Source organism: Prosopis cineraria, unplaced genomic scaffold (genome assembly GCF_029017545.1).
Source record: "Prosopis cineraria cultivar Desert tree isolate PC_DT_omini unplaced genomic scaffold, ASM2901754v1 PC8, whole genome shotgun sequence".
In the NCBI taxonomy this organism is placed as follows: domain Eukaryota; kingdom Viridiplantae; phylum Streptophyta; class Magnoliopsida; order Fabales; family Fabaceae; genus Prosopis; species Prosopis cineraria.
Window position 1 is genome coordinate 25,982,453 of NW_026555339.1, and position 5,644 is coordinate 25,988,096.

The 5,644-nt window shown below is 32.8% G+C and overlaps 1 pseudogene; it reads right to left on the bottom strand.

Annotated features, from left to right (window-relative positions):
• Positions 1–223: 223 nt before the first annotated feature.
• Positions 224–5,380, bottom strand: LOC129318670 (cucumisin-like; annotated as a pseudogene).
• Positions 5,381–5,644: the final 264 nt, after the last annotated feature.

The following is a 5,644-nucleotide window of genomic DNA, read 5'->3' on the forward strand; positions in this document are numbered from 1 at the left end:
AAAACCACACACACACACAATATAATTAATTATAAAATAATTTACTACCCTCCTTTCAAATTTTGAACAGAAACATTTAAGATAAAAGGATAACTATAAGTAATTACATGTTATTGTTATAGACTTTTGGCCCTTTGTTGAAATTTTGATTTTTTTTAAAATTGAATTAAAATTGACGTATCATTGTATTGGCCCAAAAATGCAATTCTCCCCTTTATCCTCACATATGCATGTCACGCAATATTTATTGATTAATACATCACAGTAACAGTTGTTGGTTGCATCCAATGATAAAAATAGTTTGGATATACAGAAAAATAAAAGACAAATATTGTAACATAGCTCTACTTCAATAAATATTGAAATATAACTGCTTTATTGTTGGTGTAATTATTCTTACGCATAAAACAAGCAGGGTCAGCAAAGTAAAAGCAATACATTTCCTTAATACTTCTTCGCTGGATCTGTTTGTGATCTAGCCACCATACACCACAATAGGACTCCTTACTTGGAGAGTGCCATCATCCCAAACCAAAGAAGCAGAGAGTATCTCCATATTGATTTTTCCTTCCACACTAAGCAAAAATGACTTTTTCTGGCCCACATATGTGAATTGCAAAACTTCAGGAATCACTTGAATATTTAATAGTGGTGGAGCAATTATCTTAGCTTTGTATTTGGACTTAGAGGACCCAACATTGGTCACAGTCCTAAAAGATAAACGATGAAAAGGCATTGACTTGTTCAAAATTTGGTAGGAAAATGATGGGAGATTGAGGTCCACGAGTGTTGTATTTTTAAATTGAGCACAACTACTACGGTGGTTTCTGGTGACAAATTGAAGTTTCGCTTTGTCATAATTAGCTTGGCCACATAAGAACCTCACATAATCAATTTCCCTCGCATCATACACTAGCTCAGGATTCACTGCCTGGACAGGGTTGATTTGCCCAGCTCCATATGCTATTTCGGCATCAGGATTGAAAGCAGCACTCATTGGAATTGCTGTAAATTACAAACCAATAAAATTCATTGACAGGGTTGATTTGCCCAGCTCCATATGATGAAGGAAACACTACATGTTGGCTATTTATAAAATGAATTCAAGAGGTCTCATCTCTTGTGGCGTTTTAGATAGCATTTTATAAATGTCATGAAATTAAAATTTGAAACACTGCCAACAATTTTTTTTTTTTTTTGTAATGCTGCATTCTAGCTTTATTATTATTTGCCTGTCAAGTGTTGGATTTATGGTAAAGCAATCCACTTTTATATTGTTTGAATTATTACCAGTGGTCATAAGGGCAGACTTGATTGCAGAAGGGGACCGCTTGGGATGGAATGATTTGCCAAAAGCAGCAGCAGCAGTAGCATGAGGGCAAGCCATTGAAGTACCAGAAATTATGTTGAAATGTCTGTCTCTTTTATCACTTTTTACAAATGAAATTGGTGATAGGAAAGACCATGCTGCTAAAATGTGCACTTCCGAGGCACTTATGTCAGGCTATAGAAATGTCACACCACAAATTGATTCCACCAATCACTCTTTTTAACTTATAAACATTCAAAAAACTACATGTTTTTGTAAGTTAATGATGCGTACCTTGAGTATGCCAGAAAATGGATCAGGACCTCTAGATGAGAAAGATGCTACATATGGGGCAGACAAGTCCTTTTCTTCATCAGTCCTTGATATAGTTGCTGTTGGATTCCTGAAAGAAGGTAAAGAGTGTGTTTGTGAGAGAGAGAGAGAGAGGAGATCTAAGAATCACGATACTTGGAATTGGCCTTGATAATTTGAAGTGGAGCCAGGAAATAGGCGGGCCTTACTTTTATGAGCTGAACTCAAGTCCATTGGCTATCTTAAAATCACTCATTTTTTAAGCCCAACCTTTATCAAAGTGTTATGGGTTGGGCTTGTGAGCCTGCTATTATTATTTTTTTTTGAATTTTTAAAAATTAAAATTTTCAATTATAATGTTTCATATTCTCTTTTTAAAATACAAATTATAATATTTACAATTTAAAAATAAATAAATAAAATTTTAATTTTAGAATATAAATATATATTCTAGACTGTACATCAAATTTAAAAATTGAAAATATTTTATTTTTTAAAGATAAAAAAAAGGTCTAAACAGGTCGCCCAAATCTATCTTTTTGGACCTATGAGGACCTAACTTTTATTCTTCACTCTAGTTTGGGGTTTAGAATGTGATACCTAGCTGAATTTATATAGGAGCGTATACGGATACCATCTTCAATGCCAACATCAATTGCAGGTAGAGCATACACATTGGTCTTATCTTTGAAATTTGAGGTTGACTGTACAACACCAGCTACTTCAGGCAAAACCTCAACATCTGAGAATGTTTTATCACATACAACAATTTTTCCCTTCACCAATTCTTGATCCAAAGAATTTAGCTTGCAGTACTTGTAATGACCTATATATAGTTAATAATTACTCTTATATTTTAATGATCAATGGAATACAATATATAACCCATCGCCATCAAAATCATCAGTACCTGGATTCAGATGAGTTATGTCCACCTTTTACATTGGGAGTGCCTTGACCATGAATCAATGGATGATATTTATCTTTGAGGTCAAATGAATTAATTGAAACACCCTGAAATTAGAGATTAAATATTATATTATTGGATTAAATTTAACCTTAAATTATATGTCCAGGAGCATTTAGCACCTTAAACTTATTTTTTGTATAATGTTCACCTTCAAATTTTGAAAATTATATAATCTAACTCGTGCTGTTAATAAAAGTTAAGTTTGATCATTCGTCGACCAAAAATAAGTTTAGAGTTATAGACGCTCTTGAACTTATAGTTGAGGAGTTAATTTGCTCTTTTATTCTATATTATTAAAGTTTATTGAGTTAATTAATGAGATTACTTAGTTAATTTTACTACGTACCTCAAAAACCAAGCCATTGCCCAAGTGAAGCTTGGTAGAGAACTTTCGATCAACAGTGGAAGCAGCAACAGAAAGCAACCAAGGAGCCAAAGTAGAGATGGTGTAAACCTCAGGACCTTCATTACCTGCAGAATTGGATGTCAATATGCCTCTTTTCATGGCGTGAAAAGATCCAATTGCAATTGAATCCTGGAAATACGGCACTGGGGTTTTTCCTCCAATAGAAATCGAAATAATGTCCACTCCATCAGCAATTGCTTCATCGAATGCTGCTAGAATGTCTATCTCATTACAGTCATCTGCTAAGATGCCCCAACACACCTTGTACACTGCGATACGCGCCGATGGAAACCCACCCCTTGCCGTGCCAGAACCCAACCCAAGTACACTTGCTGACTCAACCATGTTTCCGGCAGCTGTTGATGCAGTGTGAGTCCCATGACCACTAATATCTATTGGGCTTCTTATGTCGTCTTTATTAAATTCTCTACTGGCTCGGTAATATTTTGCTCCAATTAATTTACTGCATATCATAAAAATAGTGAGATGCATATACATATATATATAGCTGCTATCTATATTTGGAATGGAATTAAAGCTAGGAATAAGGATCAGGGTGATGGTTTGCTGGTTTAAGCCCATTTCTATGAGATTCATGCTTGAAAAAATGAGATTTCTTTTTTTAAGAAAACTGTACTTTGAAGCCCACCTTTGATAAGTTTTAAAAAAATGAGCTTGGATTCAGGCAGTTTGTTTAGGCTCATTTTTATTTTACCCTTAAAAATGAATTATTTAAAATTTTAAATTGACTTTAAATTTTAAAATATATGTTTGTACCTTAAAACTAAAATTTCTATTATTTATTTTTAATTTTAAACATTATAATTTATATTTTTTAAAAAAGAATATAAAATATTATAATTACAAATTTAAAAAAAGTAATAAAAATAGACTTATGGGTCTCAACCCTAAATCTTTTAAATAAGGGTTAGGTTTTAAAAAATAATTAATTTTAAGATAATTAGGTTTATGGGCTTAAGTTCATATAGACTCAACTCATCCATTTTCCAACTCTAAATGAAATGTGATGAAAGATAGATATTGAGGAGAGATATATTTACTTATTGCAAGTGAAGTTGTGGCAAAAACCCTTCCATTTGGTGGGGGGGAGGACCGAGTCCTTTGTCACTGAAGCTTTCAGAATTTGGCCAAATTCCAGAATCAAGTACGCCCACGATTATGTCACTCTCCAAAGCCATTCTTTTTACTTTCTGAGGAAACCCAATGAAATCCCATGACCTTGTTGTATGGATTTTTTTCTTTTTCCTTGGGAAAACTGACACCACATTGTTCATTCCTAATCAAATACAAAATTTATTATTTATGACACCATATTGTGTTTTCATTCTTCTAAATTCAATTGTCAATGAACTTGAGAGTAATTAATTATGTTGAATGGGACTTGTATATAATTTTTCCTTTCATTTTTCAATTTACATTATAAATATTATATATATAGGGTTAAAATGTAATTTTGCCTCTAAGTTATTTGTTTAGGATCTAGTATCCTAGATTTTCATGTGGTATAATTTTCTTCTTTAATTTTTAAAAATGATATATTGGGTATCTTGTTGTTAAAAAAAATTATGAGATATTTTTTGTAAGTTTTTAATTAGGTCCTTTTTTTAATTTTTAATTTGGATCGATTAACAATCAAAGTTAATTTTTTTAACAATGGGGTACCTAATGTACAATTTTCAATGAATTTTTTTAACAACGGGGTACCTAATGCACAATTTTCAAAAGTTAAAAAGGTAAATTATATCACATGAAAGTTTAGCATACCAAATACCTCTAAATGAATAGTTGACAGGCAAAATTACTCTTAAACCCACACACACACACACATAAAATTATGTACAGAGTAAAGGGGCATATTATTATTAACATTGTGACACTGATGAAAACTTGATAATATGAAATACTAAGTCTCACCATGAGATATTTAATAGGGTATCTAAGTGGGTTAGTTCTACCCCTCAATAGCTAATTTTTGAGATAGAGTTTTCCATCTCACTTAAATACCTATTAGAATATATACCTTCCATTGTTTTAGCTTCTTCGTCCGTTAACTTCATGGCAAATCCGTTGAAGCTCTTCCAGTAGCTGTGTAGTATAACTTCTGGGGCAAAATCACTGCAGGATCATTTAGATATCAGTCCTCCACAGTACTACTGATTCTTGGTGCTATATATATTTATATATACTTTGGAGTTGTAGAGAGATTTCATGATTTCAATTAATTAACTTTAATTGAACTTATCTCTTCATCATAATATATACAATACGTACCTACCAAGGACGTTTTGAGCCGTGGTGGCATGCAGTGAAGGCAAAGATGAAGGATTGATGCCCCTAGGATGATCGCCCATGTACACGATGTAGGTCTACATATATAGAAGAGAAAAATAAACAAAATATAACTAGGATGACAACTATATTCCTAGGTTTATACTACATATATGTAAAGGAAATTAATTATTTTATATTAAATGAATAGAGTATATACATAGACATGCCTTTCGAACTGGCTTGGCACGAGAGGAAGAGACTAGAATGAAGGCAATAGAGAGGAGGGAGAATAGGCGGCAGAGGAGCAAAGAGATCATCTTGACTGGTTTACTTTTTGAAGCCCTCGTGGCCACTC